We start from the raw sequence: 9,790 nt of genomic DNA, 5'->3' as shown, positions 1-9,790 counted from the left end.
AAGATGGATTCTAAAATCCATCCCACTGCAGTTCCCATGCTGGGATGTTTCCAAGGTTCATCCCCTTTAACCTTTCCCCACAGTTGGGTTCCCAGGGGTGACTCCTTCCACAAGGGATGTAACCTTAATACCCCGAGTGTCCATTGTGCTCTTGATTCCCCCAAGGGCAAATGTGTGCTCCAAATTCCATCACTTCCCACCCATCCTGTGTGAACTAATGATTTTACCATGTCCTGCTGACAGTCTGTGTCTCTCCAAGCTGAGCTGTTTGTTAGGTGAGACCTAACAAGTGTCATTAAGAAAGGCAGAATAATTTCTACAAACACATACCAGCCTTAGAGACTGGGCCACAGCCATGAGCCACTGTACCTCAGGATTCCAAACAGTTCAAGTGTCTATCCAAATGCAATTCCACTTTTCCTTTGTCCTGGGATCCTCTGGCCTTGATCTTATTAAATCAGGATATTTTACACCCACCTGTAAGGGGTCCTCTGGGAGGCCTGGGCTCCCTTCCCAGTCCAGACACCACTGAACTGGCTGGATATATTCCCATTGTCCTGTCTGAGGGCTGTTCCATACTTCTGGAATTTGACATCCCCAAGGGGTATCAGTGCAATCTGTCAGCCAATAGCTATCACCTGAGGTGATTTCCAGATCCAGTTTTGAGATATTCCAATTCTCAACAATATTGTTCTGATGTCCAAGATTTCTTTGGAAGGAATATTCTCCTTCCATTCCTTTCCATTTGCCCTGGGTGCTACTTCCTTCCCACATGTGTTCCCAGATTTTTGTCAAAGTGCTGACTAAAGCTCCCCATGGAATTGGATTTTCTGCAGAGAATATGTGTTGGCAAACAAGCTGTCATAGGGGTTACATTCTGTAATCTGCCAAAATCTTGCACTAACTTTAAGACCACATTCCCCTCCCCAGAGGTTAATAATATAGTTTCTATACCTGTTTCTAAAACAGTAAGATATATATATATGTATTTTATATATATACACAAAACCCCCAGGGTCCAGGGTATCAGTCAGTTTTCTCTCTGCTGTATTTAATGTGTGGTTGCTGGTTTTACCTGCGTGTGATGAACCCAGGGTTTCATTCCTTCCACCCTGAGGGCAGTGTAGGTTACCAGGAGGACTTGGAAAGCTCCTTTGCACTTTTCCTTTAAGGGTTCAGAGCTCCAACTCTTTACATACACAAAATCCCCAGGCTGGAATGGATCAACAGGGGCATCCACAGCAACTGGTCCCACCAGGGTTATAAACTCCTTTCCTAAAGAAATCAGGTATAGATTTACATCTGTTTCTCCCTTTGAATGGATTTCTCCAGGAACTGATGGTGTTTGGTACAGCCAACCCTACAGCAATTCACTGTTTGTGTCCCTGGCTGAATTCTGACTCACAGAAGAGCCAGAGGAAGGGTCTGGGGCCATTTTAAAGAGGTTTCTTGGCACATTTTACGAATTTGTTGTTTCAAATTCTGATTCATCCTTTCCACTTTCCCACTCACCTGTGGTCACCAAGGGCTGTGTCAGTCCCTTTTGATACCCAGGCTTTTGCTCGGCTGTTGCACCTCATCTGCTATAAAATGGAAACTTCTCTCTGAAGACAACCCAAGCGGCCCTCAAATCTTGGTATGATTGATTAAGCTTAATTTTTACCACTTCCCTGGATTTATTGGTGCGACAGGGAAAGATCTCTGGACATTCGGAAAAATTGTCCACCATTACCAAAACATACTGATTCCAAATTTGTCTGGGTAATGCAGAGAAATCCATTTCCAATAACTTCTAGATTAATTTCCCTGTTTAACAGTTCCAGGAAGTGGCCTTTTCCTATTTCTGGGATTGTTTTTAAATAAATTGAACAATTCATTGTTATCGATTTTGCAATTTCACTCTATCCCACAGTAAGCTCAGAATTTCAGACATTAGATATCATGGACTCAGTTCCCCAGTGGGTTATGTTGTGGGCTTTTTCCTTTATTTCCCTCACTACAAAAAGTAATCCCTCCATCCCTCTTCATTCTAAGTGGCTTTTAACATATTTGCTAAACATTGATTTGTACAGGGTTCCACTCCCCTCCCACTCGGTTTGGGGGGTCTCATCCCATCTTTTAGCCCCCCTTCTCCCCTTTCCCATCTACCAGCCCCCGCCCCCCTTCTCACCGCGCCCCCCGCTCACCCCGCGGCCGGGGGGACTCCCAGCGCCACCAGTGCCACCAGTAGGGCCCCAGCTGTCCCTACACGCTTTTCCCGTGCCCAGCGCCGGTTTTGCAGGTGCCCAGAGCCCCAAAGCAGCCCAAAGCGCTCTGCCCTGGGGGGTCCCCAAAGCGGCCCCGCCCCGCGCGGCACTGGCAGCACCAGTCCGGAGCAGTGCGCAGCGCGGGCGGGCGGCATCAGCCGTGCCGGGCAGGGCCGGGCAATGCCCGCGGGGCTCCCCCCGCACTCGGCCCCCGCTTGCCGGGACAGCAAGGGGGGCCCGGCCTGGGCGCCCCCCACCTCCCCTCTCCCCAAATTCCGCTGCCGGGGGCGCTGGGGGCGAGGGGGGCGCAGGTGGGGTCCAGAGGTGCCGGAGCCACGTGTCCCCCCGCTGCCAGCGCCACTCCCGAAGGATCAGGGGTACCCCAAAACTCCCTCAAAGCTGCCGGATGCCCCGCAAGCCCCTAAGGAGTGGGGTCCCCCGGCTTTATCACCCCCAACCTTCGGCTGCCTCATCCCGACCCCATCCCATCCCATCCCCCTCCCCCAGACTTCATCCCTCACCCCAATCCACATCCCATCCCATCCCATCCCATCCCATCCCATCCCATCCCATCTCATCTCTCCCTGCAGCCGCCACCACGACCCCCGAAAAACTCACGTCTAGGTTACTCCCCAATATCTTCCCAAGGAGCATTTGCGACTCACATTTGGAGTCCTGCGAGATCCAAACATCCCCCCCTCCTCCCGCCCCCACCAAAGTACACAAAAAAAACCAACCCTCCCAGGATCAACCAAAGTTATTTGGGTCTCGGATCTGGTGTCCTACAAGGTCCGAAATCCCCCTCTCCCAAAAAGAACCCCAGGCACCGCCCAAGATATTTGGGCCGAGCTCCCCCTGCCCGCTCACTTGCGGGATGCCCCGAGAAGGGCGATGCTCTCGGGCCGAGGGCTGCGGACAGAAAGAGCGATGGACGCACGTGGTGACTGCTTCTTCTGCTTCTCTTTCTGCTCCTCTGGCCCTCCTCTTCCTTCCGCTCCCCCTCCTCCATCTCTCCTCCCCACCCGCTCTTCCTCCTCCTCTGTCTCTCCTCCTCCTCTCCTGCCTGCTCATCCTCTTCTTTTTATTTCTGACTCCCATCCCGGCTTTGTGTCACATCACCCTTGGTCCATCCCGTGCTCAGCAGAGCATCCTGTGCTCTGTCAGCACTCTCTGCTCCTTCGGGAAGGATTTGGGATTTATGCCAGGCACAGACACTGAACCTCACCCCAAACTGCCCCGGTGCCATTGCTGTCCCCTCGGCACTGGGCAGCTGCTGTCCCAGGGCAAGCAGGGACACAAACAAAGCCAAATGCAGCCCAGCTGCCCGCGCTGATCCAGACGAGCCCCAGGGACAAGGTCCTGCAGAGCCACACGGAGCCTTCAGCTCCTAGCTGGCAACGGCTTGTGTTGTGGCTGCCCCAGCGGCCAGAGCGAGTCCTGGAGCTCCCCCAGCTCCTGCAGCAGGACCCAGGTTCCACCTGCTCTGCCAGGCCCTGGCCACTGGCTCCATGCAAAGGGGAAAGACAAGAAGGATAGATTGGATGCAGCCCCCAAGGACCTCGAGCAAATTGTTTAGGAACATCCAGACCTTGAGCTGACGTTTGCAAAGCTGCAGCTGGCAGAGTTCTGTGATGCAGGAGACCCAGCACAGGAAGAGGAGACCTACAAGGAGCTGCAGGAGAAACACCCTGAGCCTCAAATGCTGCTGAGCTCTAAATTTCTGCTGGAAAAAATTCTTCTTCTCCAGGAAGAGATCCTGGGATGAGGCAAAACCAAAGTTTGTGGCTGGTGACATATTTCCCATGCAGAGAGAGCAGAGGAACTGCAGGTGGAGGCTGGGAGCCTGGGAGGAGGGAGGGGTGAGCAAGGTGGTTTTTTAGGGTTTGTTTTAGTTCTCCTTCTCATACTGTGATTTGCTTGGAATTCAATTCCCTTAATTTCCCTAACTTGTGTCTGTTGTGCCCGTGACAGTGACCAGTGAGTAACCTCTCCCTGCCCTTATTCCAGCCCACGAGCCTTTCCTCCTGAGTTCTGTGTCCTGCTCCTGTGAGGACAGTGACAGTGCAGCTTTGGTGGCACCAGGCACCCAGCCAGGGCCAGCGCTGCCCAATAATCCCTGCAATTCCTTCCCTCCAGGAAAGGTTCGTGAAAAGAGCAAACAGGACTATGGAGAAGATTCCTGGAAAACTGAAACAGCTTTCAAGAAGTGAAATGAAAATGTAAGGATACAATCCACAGTGTTTTCCTCTATTTATTTCTGTACTCCCCTTTTCCATGTTGCACTACTTCTCCATGCCATTAATTGCAATCAGATCTCACCTCTAAGATCTATGGCTTAGCAAGTTTTAAACTCCCTGAAATACCATGAGTTACACACAGTTTGTCTTCCCCCGTTCTGTTTGGAAAGCAATGCAGGAGACATAAGTGCAGTGCTTGTGTTGGAAATGAATTCTAGAGACAGGGAATGTGCTCCACTAGTGTTTGACCCTCAGCAGGGACAATGCACAACAGCAGCCAAGGGGATTGCTGTGCCACTGTGCAGCAGTCAAGCCTCTGGACCTGGGCTGAACACGGCAAAGTTCCCGTGTTTGGACAGACTCAGGGGCTGCCCCCGGGGGCGCGCGGGGCTCGGCCGTGGGGCGCGCGGGGGCGAGCGGGGAACGGACAAACGGCCACTCGGACATATGGCCACTGGGACTAACGGCCCCGGAGCTTCAGTTGCAGCGGCGGTAGCGGCGACAGCGGCAGCAGCGAAAGCAGCGGCGGCAGCGATAGCAGCAGCAGCAATCTACGACCCTCTCCGTCCCTTTCTCCTGCTCCTCTTTTCCCTCTCCCGCTGTCCCTCACCCTCCGTCAGTGTCCCGCAGCCTCTCCCGGTGTCTCTATCCCACTCCCCGCCTCCTCTCCCGCTGTCCCTTTCCCTGTGTCCCCTCCTTTCCCGGTGTCCCTCTCCCCCTGCCAGCCCGGGCCATGCCCCAGGCTCGCCCCCAGCCCCGGCCGGGGCTGCCTCCTCCCCGCCCCTGGGCCTCCCGCCGCGCTCTCGCCTCCGCCCGGCTCTGGCGAGCCTGGCTATGGCGCTGCTGGGCGGGCATCAGTGGCTGGGGCTGGGGCGGCATCGCCACCCTTTGGCTCCGCCTGTCCCGAGCCTGGCCCCGGCCCCGACCCAGGGTACAGTCCCGGCCCCAGCCCCAGCCCCGGCCCCAACCCCAGCCCCAATCCCGGCCCCGACCCCGCACCCGAACCCGGCCCCAGCCCCGACGGCGTCCCCAAGCCCAACCCCGGCCCCAATCCCGACCCCGGCCCCAATCCCGACCCCGACCCCGCACCCGAACCCGGCCCCAGCCCCAGCCCCGACCCCAGCCCCAATCCCGGCCCCGACCCCAGCTCCGATCCCGCACCCGAACTCGGCCCCAAGCCCAGCCCCAGCCCCGACCCCAGCTCCGGCCCCGTTACCGGCTCCTTCTGCAGGAGCGGTACCGGCTTGGAGAGCTGCTGGGGACAGGCGGGTTCGGCAGCGTCTACGCGGGGACGCGGCTAGCGGACGGAGCCCCGGTGAGTGGCTAGCGGAGGAGGAGGAGGAGGAGGAGGGTGGGGCTCGGCAGGGCGGGCGGAGGACGAGGAGGAGAGCGGGCAGCGAGCTGAGCCTGCTGCTCCCCTTGGCTTGCAGGTGGCCATCAAAAGTGTCTCACGGAACCGCATCCGTCATTGGGGCGAGCTGGTGAGTGAGCGGGGCCAGCGGCAGAACCCGGGGCATGCCGGGCGGGGATAAGCCTGGGCCCGGCAGGGTGGAAACGGCCAGGAGTCCTGGAGGGAGAGCGGGCGAGGGGTGAGCGCGGGATGCAGAGCATCTCGGGCAGGGTGAGGGGTTCCAGAGCCCCGACACAGCTTCAGCCCCACTGATGGCATCGTGGTCCTCCTGCAGCCCGATGGCACCAGAGCACCCCTGGAGATCGTGCTGCTGGACAAAGTGTCCACTGGGTTCCATGGCATCGTCCAGCTCCTGGAGTGGGTTGAGCTCCCCAACGACTACCTGTTGGTGCTGGAGCGCCCGGAGCGGTGTCAGGACCTCTGGGATTTCCTGGCAGAGCGGAGGTTCCTGCCGGAGGAGGAGGCGCGGGGGATGTTCCGCCAGGTGCTGGAGGCCGTGCGGCACTGCACCAGCTGCGGGGTCCTGCACAGGGACATTAAACCACAGAACATCCTCATCGACCTGTGCACCGGACAGGCCAAGTTGATTGACTTTGGCTGTGGCACCTTCCTCCAAGACACAGCCTACACCCAATTTGCAGGTGAGCCCTCCCAGGGGATGCTCCTGGGCATCTCATGGCCCAGCCTGGGTGTAGCACCAGGGCCTCCTCTCTTGCTGCCAGGCATGGGATTAACTCTTCAGCAAAGTTACTTTTGGGTGGGGGTAGAAGGGGGGCAGCTTGCAGCCCTGTTGAGCACCTTCACTCCCACTGTGCCCTGGGCTGGGGCTGGGGCAGCCAGTCCAACAAAAACCCCAATGAGTGTAGCAGTGAGGGGGGTCAGACCCCATGCCCCAGCCAGTTTGGTGTGCAGGTGAGGAAGGACTTGGACTGCTCCAGTCCCCTTGTTTGCCTTGGCTTGTAATTGTTATTTGGGGGCAATGCAGGGAGGGATGAGAGTGGTTTTTCCCACCACTGAGAATGGTTTTATTTTGCATGTCATGATTGGACCTCCCCAGGGCTTCTGCTGCCTCATTCCAACCCCAGTGGCTTCTTTTCCAACCCCAAGTTTGTCCATGAGTAACAGGTGCTGGCGAGAGGGCAGCAGGTCACCCTGTGTTCCCCTGGTGCAGCCCCCACATGCCCAGGGATGCTGGGGCGAGGCTCTGGGAGCAGCAGCATCCCCTGATGAACTCCATCTGTATTCCACAGGAACCCTGTCCTACAGCCCACCAGAATGGACCCAGCTCAGATGCTACCACGGCGAGGCAGCAACGATCTGGTCCCTGGGCCTCCTGCTGTACCACCTGGTCGTTGGGAAGCACCCATTCAGGAGGGGCCGGAAGATCATCTGGGGGCGGATCTTGTTCCCACAACGGCTTTCTCAAGGTGGATCCTCATCTCTGTGGCACAGGGGGAATAGCAGTGTTGGGGGAGAGCAGCAGGCTCATGAGCATCCCGCTCTGGCAGCTGCTGAGGAGGTGGCACATGTCCTGCTCTCCTCCAAAACAGAGAATCCATGGGGAAGTTTAGGCACAGCTCTGAGCACACCCAGCATGGCCTGGGCACGGGAATGGGGAGGGGGCACATCAGACAGGATCCTTCTCCAACGGACTGGCAGTTTCTGGTTTCTCTTCACAGAGTGCCAAGATGTTATTAAGAGGTGTCTGTCCGTGCAACCTTTGGACAGGCCATCGCTGGAAGACCTCTTCGATGATCCCTGGATGCAGGATGTTCATGTGCCCTAGAAGATGGGAGAGATCCACATGCACAGTTTGATCCAGGGGCCTGGCAGGTAACAGTTCCCCACATCTCTTGGCAATAAGAAGCAAAGCAAACCAGACTTTTTTTGACCTGCTTGTAGCTCTGAGCAGGGATTATCAGAAGGGAACTTGCAGCTCTTGTGCTGGAGCTGAGCTGGAGATCTGCTCTGGCAAGCACTGGTGGCCACCATCCACCCTGGTTTTGCTTTTCTGGTTCATTGTTGTCTGGGGCCCTGGGCAGAACACTGACAGCCTGGTGTGGCCCCCAGGGAAGGAGCACGAGCCCCTGGAGAAGCTGTACCAGGTGGAGCTGCAGCTGGAGACACCAAGGAGGACCTCAAGGATGACAACCTCTTCCTTGACCTGGCGATGTGCAAGCTGAAGATGATTAACTTAAATTCTGGCACCTTCTTCTCTTTGGTAGGGCTTTGGGGGATAGTCTGGGGTGGTAATGAAATGGGAGTTGGCTCCTGGCCCTGCCAACAGCCCCCAGCACCCACTGTGCCCTGGGCTGGGGCTGGAGCTGGGGGCAGCCACCCAGACCAAAACAAACCCCCATGGGGGGAGCAGAAGTTCGACTGCAGAAGCTGTGCAGTGGCTGGTTTGTTTGGCAGGGGAGGAAGGGCTTGGGCTGCTCCACTGCCCTCATTTGCCCTGGGTTACCATTATTTTGGGAAAGTAGTGAAGGGGGAAGGGAGAAAGCCTTGGTTTCCCTCAGCCATGAGTGGGTTTTTCCCTGGCATGGAGGGGTCAGTCCTTCCCTGAGCTCCTGATGGTGATAATGTAACTTTTTTCTTGTTTCCACTTTTTGTTTGTAATCACATTAATTTGCTGTTTGGTTTTTAAAGGAAGAGCTCTCCCTGGTGTCTGGTCTGGATGGGGCAGTGCTGGGACCAGCTGTGGAATGGCTCAGATGTTCCCTCGGAGAAGGGTGAGGACATCCTTTGGGAGAAGCTTTTCTTCCAGCAGCAGATGCCATGAGGTGGATCCCCATCTTCTCGGCAGGGGTGGGATGAGGGCTCTGGGGAGATGGCAGCGAGCACAGGAGCATCCTGCTCTGGGCAGCTGCTGAGGAGGTGGATCTGCCATGGCTGGCTGGAGGCTGGGCACATGTCCTGCCCTCCTGCTCTCCCAAAGGCAGCAATGATGGGGAGGTTTGGGCACAGCTCTGAGCTCAGCCAGCATGGCCTGGGCACTGCAGGCAGTTGGGACAAGGGGGACAGGAGCCTTCAGCTGACGGGCAGTTTCTGGTTTCTCTGCTTCCAGCAGGGCTCTGCGGATGCTGAGGCTGCTCTGGGCTCTGCCAGGGCTCTGCTGGGGCTCAGCCCTGGGCACGGCTGGGTCTGCTCTGCCCTCCCATTGCTCTGACATCTTTGCATCAGACGAGCCTGTTCTGAGCACACCGACGGAGCTTTGTGCTTGTGCAGGTGAGTGAGACTCTGCTGCAGGCCCAGAGATTGCAGTGAGGGATACACATCAATTGGCAAGAACCCAAACACTCCACAGTCCCAGCAGAACGCCTGTATCTCCACAGGATGTTTTGTCTGTCCCACTCTTCATTCCTTTTTGGGTTTGAATTGTGCAATTGCACCTTCTTCCTCCTCTAGAAGTGCCACGAGTGAGCCAAACCTGGCGAGTGGGCTGTTGTTCCTAAGGCAGTGCAGTGGAGTTGATGGATGAAGAATTGCCCTTCTCCACTTCCCAACCAGAGCAAAAAGCTGTAAGTGGGACTTTGCATCTTTAAGAAACCCCTGACAATTTCAAAGGGAATGCACAGCTCATTCACAGGGTGAGAAGGAAGGGCATCTTCTTAATGAGATGGGGATCAGCAGAATTTCGATTCCCAGTCCTGCTTGGAGATGGCAGGGCAAAAAGCAATTTCTTACTGCTTCAACCAGAATTTAAAATTACTTAATATTGGAAACAAACCCCAAAATCTGTTAAAAAAGGCTGCTGAGGCCAGTAAGATAGATCCATGCTATCAGCACATTGGCAAAGTAAAAAACTGAGTTCTCTTTTACAAAAGATCAGTTACTTCTTAATCCAAAGTTACAGAAGATTTTAAACTACACACTTGAGGTTTGTTTTTATCTTT

General features: G+C 55.9%; 1 pseudogene; it reads left to right on the top strand.

The window, feature by feature from the left end:
• Positions 1–5,317: 5,317 nt before the first annotated feature.
• On the top strand, positions 5,318–7,731 carry LOC146421811 (serine/threonine-protein kinase pim-1-like; annotated as a pseudogene).
• The last annotated feature ends 2,059 nt before the right edge of the window (positions 7,732–9,790 follow it).

Source organism: Lichenostomus cassidix, unplaced genomic scaffold (assembly GCF_008360975.1).
Source record: "Lichenostomus cassidix isolate B80296 unplaced genomic scaffold, HeHo_3.0 HiC_scaffold_634, whole genome shotgun sequence".
Lineage (NCBI taxonomy): Eukaryota > Metazoa > Chordata > Aves > Passeriformes > Meliphagidae > Lichenostomus > Lichenostomus cassidix.
Note: the sequence above shows the minus strand (reverse complement) of the source record. Positions and strands in the feature narration are given on the sequence as shown.